At 38.8% G+C, this 12554-nt stretch overlaps 1 protein-coding gene across 4 annotated transcripts in view; it reads right to left on the reverse strand.

The window, feature by feature from the left end:
• The window catches only part of SCFD2 (sec1 family domain containing 2), a 414129-nt gene that overhangs the window by 385461 nt on the left and 16114 nt on the right, over positions 1–12554 (reverse strand). The window lies entirely within an intron of this gene.

Genomic DNA, 12554 nt, shown 5'->3' on the forward strand with positions numbered 1-12554 from the left:
TGATGTGAAATATACATAACATAAAATTAACCATTATGAAGCACACAAGTCAGTAGCATTTATTGCACTCACAATGTCGTACAACCATTAACCTCTATCTAGTTCCAAAACATTTTCAGTATTAAAGGAAACCTCATACTCATTTAGCAGTCTTTTCCTCTGTCACTTTCCACCCACTTCCGACAACCACTAATCTACTTCTTATCTCTATGGATTAATCTACTCTGGGTATTTCATATAAATGGAATCACATAATATGTGACCATTTGTGACTGGCTTCTTTCACTTAGAATCATATTTTTGAGGTTCATTCACACTGCAGCATGTATCAGTACTTCATTCTTTTTCATGGCTGAATAACATTCCATTTTATAGATATACCACTTTTGTTTATCCATTTATCCTTTGATGAACATTTGGTTTTTTATAACTTTTGGCTATTGGAAATAGTGCTGCTATGAATATTCATGTATAAGTTTTTCTTTGAATACCTGTTTTCAATTCTTCTGTGTATATACCTAGGAATGGAATTGCTGAGTCATACATTAACCCTAGGTTTAATTTTTGAGGGACTCCCAAACTTTTTTTCATAGCTGCTGCACCATTTTATATTCCTAACAGCAAGGTATGAGGGTTCCAATTTCTCCACATAATAAGTACATGAGAAAGTGCTCAGTATAATTAGTCCTAAGGGAAATGCAAATTCAAACCACAATGGGATACCATGTCATGCCCCCGTGAATGACTAAAATTAAAATGATAGATGTATTAGTCTACCCAGGCTGTTACAACAAAATACCACAGATTGATGGCTTAAACAACAGAAATTTATTTTCTCACAGTTCTGGAGGCTAGAAATCTAAGATCAATGTGACACCAGGTGTGATTTCTCCTGAGCCCTTCCTCCTTGCCTTGCAGATGGCCACCTTTTTCACTACATCTTCATAATGCCTTTCTCTGTGTCTGGTGTCTCTATGTATGTCCTATTTTTATAAGAACACCAATCATATTTCATTAAGGGCAACCTTAAGGGGCTCATTTTAACTTATTACCTCTTTAAAGGCCTTATATCCAAATACAGTCACACTCTGAGGTACTAGGGTTTAGAAACTCAACATATAAATTTTAGGGAGACACAATTCATTCCAAAACAACGAACAATACAGTCTTGTCAAGAATGTGGATCAACCAGCACCCATACGTGTTGCTGGTGAGAGTGTAAAGTAGTAAAAACACTTTAGAAAAACATCTGGTGGTTTCTTTTAAAACTAAACAAATACTAACCCCATAATGCAGCAATTCCACTGAAATGAAAGTACAACCCAGCAATTCCACTAACATGAAAGAGAAATGACAGTGTATCTCCCCCAAAACACTTCTTCAAGAATGTTCACAGTAACTGTATTCATAATAGTAGAAAACCAGAAACAGACGAGGTTTAAGACAGCTAAACAAACTGTGGTATATTCATGCTATGGAATAGTACTACAAAGCATTAAAAAGAGATAAAAACAATGTGGTGAATCTCAAAATATTATGCTTAGCGAAAAAAGTCTGACACAAAAGAGTACATACCATATGATTTCATTTGTACATTTCACAATTTTATAAATAATGCTTCAATTAAAAAGTCCACTCAGGTGGGCCCAATGTAATAATAATAGTCCCTATAAGGACACAAGAGGAGGCAGAGGCAGAGGAAAAGGCAATGTGAAAATGGAAGTTCAGATTAGAATGATGTGGCTACCAGTCAGGGAATGCCAAGGCAGTCTCTAGAAGCTGGAAAAGGCAAGGAACAGAACCTACCCTGTAGTCTTCAGAATAAACCAGCCTTGCCAACACCTTGATTTTAGGGTTACAAGACCGATTCTAGACTTCTGAACTCCAGAACTCCAAGAGAATAAACTTGTGTTATTTTAAGCCACTAAATTTGTGGTAATTTGCTACAGCAGCAATAGGAAATTAATATACCTATCACTGGCATCTCAGAAGAAGAAAGTAGGTGGAGCTGAAAAGGTACAAGAAGAGATAATGGCTGAAAACTTCCCAAATTTGCAAAAGACATAAACCTACAGATACAATAAGCTAAGTGAACAACAAACAGGATAAACTCGAAGAAATCGACACCAAGACACATCATAATTAAACTTCGCAAAACTAAAGACAAAGGAAAAATCATGGAAGTATTAAGAGAAATGATACCTTAACTATAGAGGAAAAACAATTCAAATGACAGTGGATTCTCATTAGAAACCATGGAGGCCAGAAGGAAGTGGCACAACATTTTTCAAGTGTTGAAAGAAAAAAACTGTTAACCCAGAATAATATATGCAGTGAAAATATCATTCAAAGATGAGGGGAGAGACTTCCCTGGTGGTCCAGTGGTAGAGAATCTGCCTTACAATGCAGAGGATGTGGGTTCGATCCCTGGCCAGGGAACTAAGATCCCACATGCCACAGGGCAACTAAGCCTATGCGCCTCAGCTAGAGAGCCCGCATACCGAAAAATACAGAGCTCACGCACCCTGGAGGCTGCCCGCCACAACTAGAGAGAGAAAACCCACATACCACAACTAGAGAGACGCCCGCACACTGCACTGAAGAGCCTGCATGCCGCATCCCACATACCAGAACGAAGATCACACGTGCCATAACTAAGACCCGATGCAACCAAAAATAAACAAATTAATAATAATTTCTTTAAAAAAAAGATGAGGGGAAATAAAAATATTCTCAGATTAATGAAAACTAAGAGATTCTGTCATCAGCAAACTTATTCTAAAAGAATGGCTAAAGGAAATTCTCTAAAAAGGAAAGAAAAAAGAGGAAATCTTGAAACATAATGAAGAAAGAAAACAGTAAGCAAAAATATAGATAAATACAATAAGCATTCCTTCTTCTGAGTTTTCTAAACTAACAGAAGCAAAAATTTTAACACTGATGCAGTTCTAAATGTATGTAGAGGAAATATTAAGATGATTATAAGTGTAGGACGGTAAAGGAAAATAATGCATGGTAAGCTTTCTACATTTCACTTAAACAGGTAAAATAACAACACCAATAGATTGTGATAAGTTATGTATATAAAAAATGTAACGACTGGTGCAACCACTGAAAAAACTATACAAAGAGATACACTACAGATAAATCAAATGGAATTCTTAGAGAAGTTCAACTAACTGACAGGAGGGTTAGATTAAAGAAACAGAAATGAAAGACAGAGATAACAAACACAGAAAGCAAAAATTAAAATGGCATACTCAAGTCCTAACATTTCAATAATTCCATTAAATTTAAATGATCTATATACACCAATTAAAAACAGAAAGCACAAGACAAATTCAAGTTTTGCTTTTTTGGGACTCTGGGATTTTTTTTCCAATATTTTCAATCCATGGTTGGTTGAATCCACAGATGTGGAACTCACAGGTACAGAGGACTGAGTGTATATAAATTTGACAACTTAGATGAAATACACCAGTTCCTCAAAGTATATCGCCACAATTCATCCAATACGAAATAGATAATTTGAATAGTCTTATAACTATTGAGCAAGTTAAATTTGGAATTTAAAAACTCCAAAATAGAAGTCTCCAGTCCCAGATGGTTTCACTAGGGAATACCAAAGATGTAAGAATTAATACTATTTCTACACAATCTCTTCCAGCAAATAAAAAAGGAATACTTTTCAATTCATTTCATGAAGCTAGTATTACCCTATTTAAAAAAAGACAGTACAAAAAATAAAATTACAAATATCTCTCATAAATATGAATGCAAAAATCTTTAAGACTTTGACAAAATTCAACACCCATTCATGATTAAAAAAAAAACTCTCAGTGAAATAGAACTAGATGCACACCTCCTTAATGGATAAAGAACATTTTTAAAACACCTACAGCTAGCATTATATTTAAAGACGAAAGACTGATGCCTTTCTCCTAAGACTGGGAATAAGGTTAGGATATCTGTTCTCACCATTCTTATTCAACATAATGCTGGAAGTTCTAGCCAGGGCAATAAGGCTAAAAGGAAAAAGCTTGCAGGCCATAAAGGAATAGATAAAACTGACCTTATTTGCACATAACATGATTATCTACACAGAAAATTCCAGGGAAGCTAACAGATGAACTCCTAGAACTAATAAGTGAATTCAGCAAGGTTGTAGGATATAAGATAAACATTAAAAAATCAACTACATTTTTATACACTATCAATGAACATGTTGACACTAATAAAATTACAATATCATTTACAATCACTCAAAAAATGAAAGATTTAATGTATACATCTAACAAAAACATGTATACAGGGACTTCCCTGGTGGCGCAGTGGTTAAGAATCCACCTGCCAATGCAGGGGACACGGGTTCGAGCCCTGGTCCGGGAAGATCCCACATGGTACGGAGCAACTAAGCCCATGCACCACAACTACTGAGCCTGCGCTCTAGAGCCTGTGAGCCACAACTACTGAGCCACGTGCCACAACTACTGAAGCCCGCACACCTAGAGCCCATGCTCCGCAACAAGAGAAGCCACCGCAATGAGAAGCCTGAGCACCACAACGAAGAGTAGCCCCCGCTTGTCGCAACTAGAGAAAGCCTGCATGCGGCAACAAAGACCCAATGCAGCCAAAAATAAATAAATAAATTTATTTTTTAAAAAAACATGTATACTCTATAAGACTTGTATACTGAAAAGTACAACACACTGATGAAAAATGTCAAAGATAACCTAAATAGAGAGAAATACCAAATTTCTCTCATAAGTTTAAGAGTCAACAGTCAAGATGTCAACTCTCCCCAAATTGCTATATAAATTAATATAATTTCTGTCAAAATTCCATCAATATTTTTATATATACAGATTATTCTAAATTTTATATAGAATGGCAAAGGAACTAAGATAGCAAAAACATTTTTGAAAAGAAGTTAAAATGGAGAAATCAGTCTACCTGACTTTGAGACTTATTGTATAGCTATAGTAATCAAGACTGTGTGGTACTGCTAGAGAGACAGACATACAGATAAATGGAATAGGATAGAAAACCCAGACATAGGTCCAAACAAATATGCTCAACTGATTTTTGTCAAAGGTGCTAAAGTGATTCAATGAAGTGAAAATAAGGGTTAGGCAGGGTTCTTAAACTTGACACCAAAAGCACAATCCATAAAAGGAAAAACTGATACACTGAACTTCATCAAAATTAAGAACTTCTGCTCTGTGAAAAGACCCTGTTAAGAGGATGAAATGACAAGCTACAGACTAAGAGAAAGTATTTGCAAATCACTTATCTGACAAAGGCTTATGTAACCTCAATATTAAAAAAAAATTCCAATTAGAAAGTGGGCAAAAGATGTGGAGACATTTTATCTAAGAGGATATGCAGATAGAAAATAAGTACAGGAAAAGATGTTCAACATCACGAGCCATTAGCAGAAAGCAAATTAATACCCCAATGAGTTATTTTTGAACACTTAGTCCTTTCCCGAGGCTGGAGTGTTTTAGCCCCAGATATCCACAAGGCTTACAATTTACTTGACTGAGATCTTTGCTTGAAAGACATCTCCTCTGAAAGGCCTTTTCTACCTCCTCCATGCCCCTCCTCACCACCCCCCATACCCAGTTACTCTTGATTCCCTTGCTTTATTTGCTTCATAGCATTTATCCTCACCTGACATTATATAGTCACTTGTTTACCTGTTTGTTGTCTGTCTCCCCCATTAGAGTAAGTTCCATGAGGGCAGAGATCTTGTCTTCATCAAGTGTCTGGCACAGAGTAGTCAATTAACAAATATTTTGGATAAATAAACTACAACACGGACTTCCCTGCCGGTCCAGTGCTTAAAACTTCACCTTCCAATGTAGGGGGTGTTGGTTCGATCCCTGGTTGGGGAGCTAAGATCCCACATGCCTCACGGCTAAAACACCAAAACATAAAATAGAAGCAATATTGTAACAAAATTCAATAAAGACTTTTAAAAAAATCTCAACTTGCTTTGCAAGAAAACAAATTTTATTAAAAAAATAAAAACCAAAAAACTACAATACAGGACTTCCCTGTGGCGCAGTGGTTAAGAATCCACCTGCCAATGCAGGGGACACGGGTTCAAGCCCTGGTCCGGGAAGATCCCACATGCTGCAGAGCAACTAAGCCCGTGCACCACAACTACTGAGCCTGCGCTCTAGAGCCTGTGAGCCACAACTACTGTGCCCACGCGCTGCAACTACTGAATGCTGCGCGCCTAGAGCCTGTGCCCTGCAACAAGAGAAGCCACAACAATGAGAAGCCCGCGCACCACAACGAAGAGTAGCCCCCGCTCGCCGCAACTAGAGAAAGCCCACGCGCGGCAACAAAGACCCAATGCAGCCAAAAAAAAAAACAAAAACAAAAACTACAACACACATTTACATGCTCAGAGGATTTGCTTTCATAGTTCCACCCATGATGTTTTATTCAAATAAACTTCCTGGATTTCAGACCTCATCTGCCTGCAGCCCCCAAAATGCCTTCTTTCAATGCTAAAACCGTTGCCTTGTTCTTAGTTCTTACTTTATCCTCCTCCCAGCTTTGTTAGAAGGATGCCTACCCCCACCTTGTTGATTCCAGCCCCCCATCCCTATCACCAGTGTGACACTGTTAATACAACGCAGAGTGAAAAAAGAAAGGAAAAGGGCCCTCAGACAAGAATACCAGCAGGTGTTAGAGGAGAGAAGCTATAGCCAGAGCTATGGGACAATCCTGGCACACCGTTGAATACACCCTGGTCTATACTATAACATAAGACTTAGAAGCACCCCAATAAAGGCTGTGGTTGGCTAACTCACCAGGAGTTAGATTTTTAAACTGGTGGATTTTTGCTTGGCAGTGAACATCAACCTAATTAAGAACTTGTCATTCAAATGTAATGAGTCTTTCCATTCCTCCTTATCCATTTTAGCTACTAACTTCAGAGTGTTCTTGGCCTTATTTAAAGGAGTCATAGTTTCTTTAGATTATGGATCCCGAAGCCACAATGACCCAGAGTTCAGTCTTCTCACAACAGGGAGACCACAAATCATTTAAAATTTTTCAATATGAACAAGATTCTGGGGATTGCCTGCACATTCCTTAACTAACAAATACCATGTATGTGAGCAATTGTAGAACAAGAATTTCTACCTTCAAACCTTCTTTTCTTAACATGCATTTTTTAAAAATTCTGAAAAGTACTCTTAAACAATTCTTTATCAAGAAATATAACTTAAATGTCTCTGGCATACTAAATTATTTAACTATTTCTTAGTGGACACTCTTATCCCTTCATTTGCAGAAAAGAACCCTGCTTTATTTCACCCCACCATCCACAAATTACTCATCAATTCTGTTTTCTAAACCTGTAACTGAGACTAGATGATTTTTAGAATTCCTTGAAAAAAGTTAAATATAGCAAGCTGTAGGCTGAGAAGAGGTAAGCCTTTCTCCTACTCATTTTGCAATGTTTACTTAAAAAGGAAAAACATAAAATAAAATAAAATGTCATTTTTGTAGGGAGGTCCAAGTGGGGAAGAGAAGATGCCCACAGTCTGTACCAACAGTAAGGTCGTTCATAACACTGCTATGTGATGACACACCCTCTTGTGTGCTGGCTTTTCACCTCAAAGTCAACACTAAATATACAGTTACTTAATGTTTCCATCTGAGTTCAGTAATTCTACCTGCAGGTAAATTCAAAATCAAAGTAGTATCTCTGATTCCTCTCTAATAAAAATTACCTTTCTTCCCTCTGAAAAATGTTAGTGTCTTTAACAGTAATATTTAATTGGTATTTGGAAACCAAGGAAAGAAGAAAAAACATTACCACTGTTTAGGGGTAATTTAATGATTTTTTTAAATGAATTTTTTTATTTATTTATTTTTGGCTGCATTGGATCTTCGTTGCTGCACACAGGCTTTCTCTAGTTGCAGTGAACAGGGGCTACTCTTCGTTGCGGTGCGCGGGCTTCTCATTGCAGTGGCTTCTCTTGTTGTGGAGCACGGGCTCCAGTAGTTGTGGCTCGCAGGCTTTAGAGCACAGGCTCAGTAGTTGTGGCACATGGGCTTAGTTGCTCCGCAGCATGTGGGATCTTCCCGGACAAGGGCTCAAACCCGTGTTGCCTGCATTGGCAGGCAGATTCTTAACTACTGCGCCACCAGGGAAGCCCCCAGGAATTTAATGATTTTTGACTTTGAGTTAGTGATTTAATATACACCATTATCAGGTTACTTAACAATGTGAAAGTTAACAAAAAACTGGCTCATCAGTGTTTAGGGTAAAACCACTGCTGCATTTGTCTCTTACTCCAAGATCTACTCTTTTTATTCCATTGCTCTATGGTCTAAGAAAAAAACATTCCCACCTCCAACATAAAAGTTAACAAGAAAACTGGACTTAAAATATTGCTTTTTTAGGGACTTCCCTGAGGCATCCGGGTAAGGGTGCTTCAGGAACTGAAAAAGTAATAGGCTAGGAGACTGGAGCTGGGGCAGAGAATAGAAACCCAGTTCAACAGAAGGAAAACATAAGAACAGAAAAGATTCTGCCTCCTCTTGGACAAAATATTCCACATAATCCAGGGACCAATAGACAGGAACTGGAAAGCCATGTTATAATGCACTTAGGTTATCAATTTTTCATCTGCATTGGCAGTAACTTTAATTGCTATAATTATAAACAAACTTTTATAAAAATTATTTTAGCAATAAATTTTGATTGTCAAGATTTAAATCCTAGTCGGAGACTTGCTTTTTAAAGATTATTCCATTGCAGACAAGCACCCATCTGTTTTGCATTTCAGTACTAACTTTTTTAGCCTCACACTCATTTCACTAAGAACTTTCTGGGGGTGGTGATAGTAGTGATTATTATTATTTTGACAAAAGTACAGTATACACTAGGACAGCTGTAATTTATTTCAATATCTCTTTGCAAATAAATTAATCAGCACAATTCCCTCAGTCTTCAAAGCAACTGTAAAGAAAGTACCATTTTTCTCTCCCATCTATTGCTGCATGCTTTTATTTGGTTACAATTTTCTCACTACCTATCTCTTTATCATCGGCAACCTGACTTCTGGTCTCACTATTTCACCAAACTTGCTCTCCTTAAAGCTTTCTTCAGATCCTTCTAGAACTCATCACTTCCTCTGACATTTATGACCACACTCTCATACCTGAATGGCACTGAAAGCTCATATTCCATGGCAACATGCGCTCATAGTCTAATGAGAGAAAAAGGCACCCACTAAAAACTAAGACCAGGAGTAGAAAATACATATGAATGAACTTAGTTTCAAGTGCTCAGAAGCAGAGCTGAGTCACAGCAGGTACTCAGTTGAGAAGAATTTTTATTTTAAACTGAAAAGCCTTAGAAGTTATTTAAGCCAATGCCCTCATTTTATAGCTGAAGTACGGAAAGTGTGTCAGTTAGGATGACTTTGGTTGCAAGTAGTAGACAAGAGCAAGTCAATCTGACTTAATAAGGAAACATACTCTCCTACATAATACGAGGTCCAAACACCTCACTGTAACCCACTGCTGCTCTTGCCCGTAGCACCCTTGGCCACACCACCTTCAGTGTGTTACCTTCAACTTCTGGTTGCGAGCAACAAGGTCTGTCGCAGTTTCAGGATATACATCAGAGGAGCTGGGGGAGAAGTGTAAGAGGAAAGGGAAAGTGTGTCTCTTCCTTGAATCTCTTCTCAAAAGCAAAGAAACTTGACCAAGAAACCCTAAGAAGACTTTTCTTTTGCCTCCCCATTTCTAAAGCAACCACTGGCAAGGAAAATGGGATTCCAAGACTGCTTTGGTTTAAGCCTTGGACTAAGCTTGGGGTAGAAAGAATGCTGAGGCGTCAAAGTTAAATAAATTGGCCATAATCAAAATATTACTTGTAGGACTTCCCTGGTGGCACAGTGGTTAAGAATCCGCCTGTCAGTGCAGGAGACACGGGTTCGAGCCCTGGCCCGGGACGATCCCACATGCCATGGAGCAACTAAGCCCATGTGCCACAACTACTGAGCCTGTGCTCTAGAGCCCACAAGCTACAACTACTGAGCCCGTGTGCCACAACTACTGAAGCCCGTGCACCTAGAGCCCATGCTCCGCAACAAGAGAAGCCACCACAATGAGAAGCCCGCGCACCGCAAGGAAGAGTAGCCCCCGCTCACCACAACTAGAGAAAGCCCGCGCACAGCAACCCAACACAGGGCTTCCCTGGTGGCGCAGTGGTTGAGAGTCCGCCTGCCGATGCAGGGGACACGGGTTCGTGCCCCGGTCTGGGAAGATCCCACATGCCGCAGAGCGGCTGGGCCCGTGAGCCATGGCCGCTAAGCCTGCGCGTCCGGAGCCTGTGCTCCGCAATGGGAGAGGCCACAACAGTGAGAGGTCCGCGTACCGCAAAAAAAAAAAGATGGATTCAACTCTTCTCTCTTTTGCCACCTTCTCTGGGGAGCTCACATGTTCCTTTTGTAACTATCTTAGGCTTCTGTGGAGGTGGCATAGGGTAACAGTAAGCACTGAGTTTACAGCCAAACTGCCGGGGTTCAAATATAGGCCCCCATCACTTGTGTGTGTCATGTTACTTAACCTCATTCCTCATCTATAAAAGGGGAGGATAGTAGAACTCACCTCATAGAGATGTTGTGAGCATTAAATAAGTTGCTATACATAAAGTGCTCAGAACCATGCCTGTTACACAGTAAGTTCCTCTTTAAGTGTGTGCTGTTATTATTAAGGGGCATTTACTGTTTCTGCCTTCCCAGTATCCTTTACCCTTTCTTCTGATAAATGTTTCAGTTTCCCTTTGGAGAACCACCCCTCTGCCATGCCATCCGATCCTGACACAACTCTTAGTCAGTATGAACTGCTCCCGACCCCCATTGGGCAAAGGGTGACCACAAGGCCCAAGGTAGGCCAATCTTGCCTTTTCCCCTGGAATCTGACTCATAAGCAGAATGACTCAAGACAGAAAGCAGTTAAAATTCAGTCTCTCTGGTGTCAGTGCCTTGAAGAGCTTTTCCTGAGTTCTTGCCCCCTAGGCCCCTGGAACTGTATAGTCCTTTACAAAATTTGATTAACAGTTCTTCCTTTGATTCTATTAGCTTTCCAATCCCCTTTAATAAATCCCCTTTTTGCTGAAATTAGCCAAAACTGATTTCTGTTGTTTGTGTAACCATTATGTTGAACAAATAGGCCTCCCCAAATTAAATCATGAAGTAACCTTATTTTTCTCTCTCATGTCTCTTTATAGCTATTCATGAGCCTAGCTTCTCTGGCCCCTGCATACACAGCATATAAGTTAAGACAGTGGCTCAGAAATCAAACATTCTGGGCTCAAATTCTAACTCCAAGCCCTGCTAGCTATGTTACTTAATATCTTTCTGCCTCAGCTTCCTTATCTGTAAAATGGAATAAAGACACCTATCTCATTGGGTTATTTTAAAACTTAAATGACTTCCCAAATGTAAAATGCCTGGAAGTGTGCTTGGCACACAGTAAGTCCCGAAAAATGTTATAGAGCTGATGGCAGTGGTGTCCAGTGAGACGTCCTTTTTCCTCACAACCTATCACATTAGGCCCTGACCATTCTTGTTTCCACACCTATGCTCATGCTAGCCCTCTTTCCTTTTCTAAATCCTTCAAGACATAATTGAATCAAGCACCACCATTTCCACAAAGCCCACCCTGATCTACAAAGACCACGTTAACCTGTTACTTCACTTACAGGAATTATAATCTGTAGTAGACACATGAGTCTTGATTTCATATCATTCTACCGGTTTTTAATTGTACCTGTATCTAAATCATGACTAGAATGAGAAAAGTGTTCCTTGAAGGCAAGAATGACATTTTATATTATTCTATGTCCTTCATATTACTTACTCCAGAGTAAGGCTCATAGTAAGTCCTTAATAATTAACTTTTGAATGGCCCTCTGAGCAGCTAAAAATATTTCCAACCATAATTACTTCTGGGTTTGCATAGCTTCAAGCCCTTAGGCCTATGTTTTAGTATATATGTTGCCAAAGTGAGCACAGGGCCTTTGCTTTTATTAAAGTGTGCATAAGCATACAAAAAAGACAGGGTACAGAACTTTCTTTTTTCTTCCCACACTGGCCCATACACACTGGGCATCCAGTAAATGTCATTAACTAACTACAAAAAAGCTGAAAACTTCAGGAGCTGGAAATTCATTCCAAATATGATAGGAAATTCCAAATGTATCTGTTACTGTTAAGATTGGAAACTATAAGGCTGAAAGGCCCTGTTTTGTTTAAAACTTTAAAACTTGGAGATAAGGGAAACGGATACTCACACATTTTTTCTCTTCTAATATTTTTTTTTTCTCAAGAACTGTTGATGAAGGACAAAGTAGAAAAGGTAACTATTGTATCTTTTTATTGTCATGTTTCTGAAGAAATATTCTTTTATTTTTGGAACTCTGCATAACCTAAAGTACCCCATCTTCTTTCTCTGGGTTCTCTAAGCATGTAAAAAAGTATAAGTAGAAATAAAAACATTTCACACTGATGCCC

The sequence above is a fragment of the Pseudorca crassidens genome, chromosome 4 (genome assembly GCF_039906515.1).
Source record: "Pseudorca crassidens isolate mPseCra1 chromosome 4, mPseCra1.hap1, whole genome shotgun sequence".
NCBI lineage: Eukaryota > Metazoa > Chordata > Mammalia > Artiodactyla > Delphinidae > Pseudorca > Pseudorca crassidens.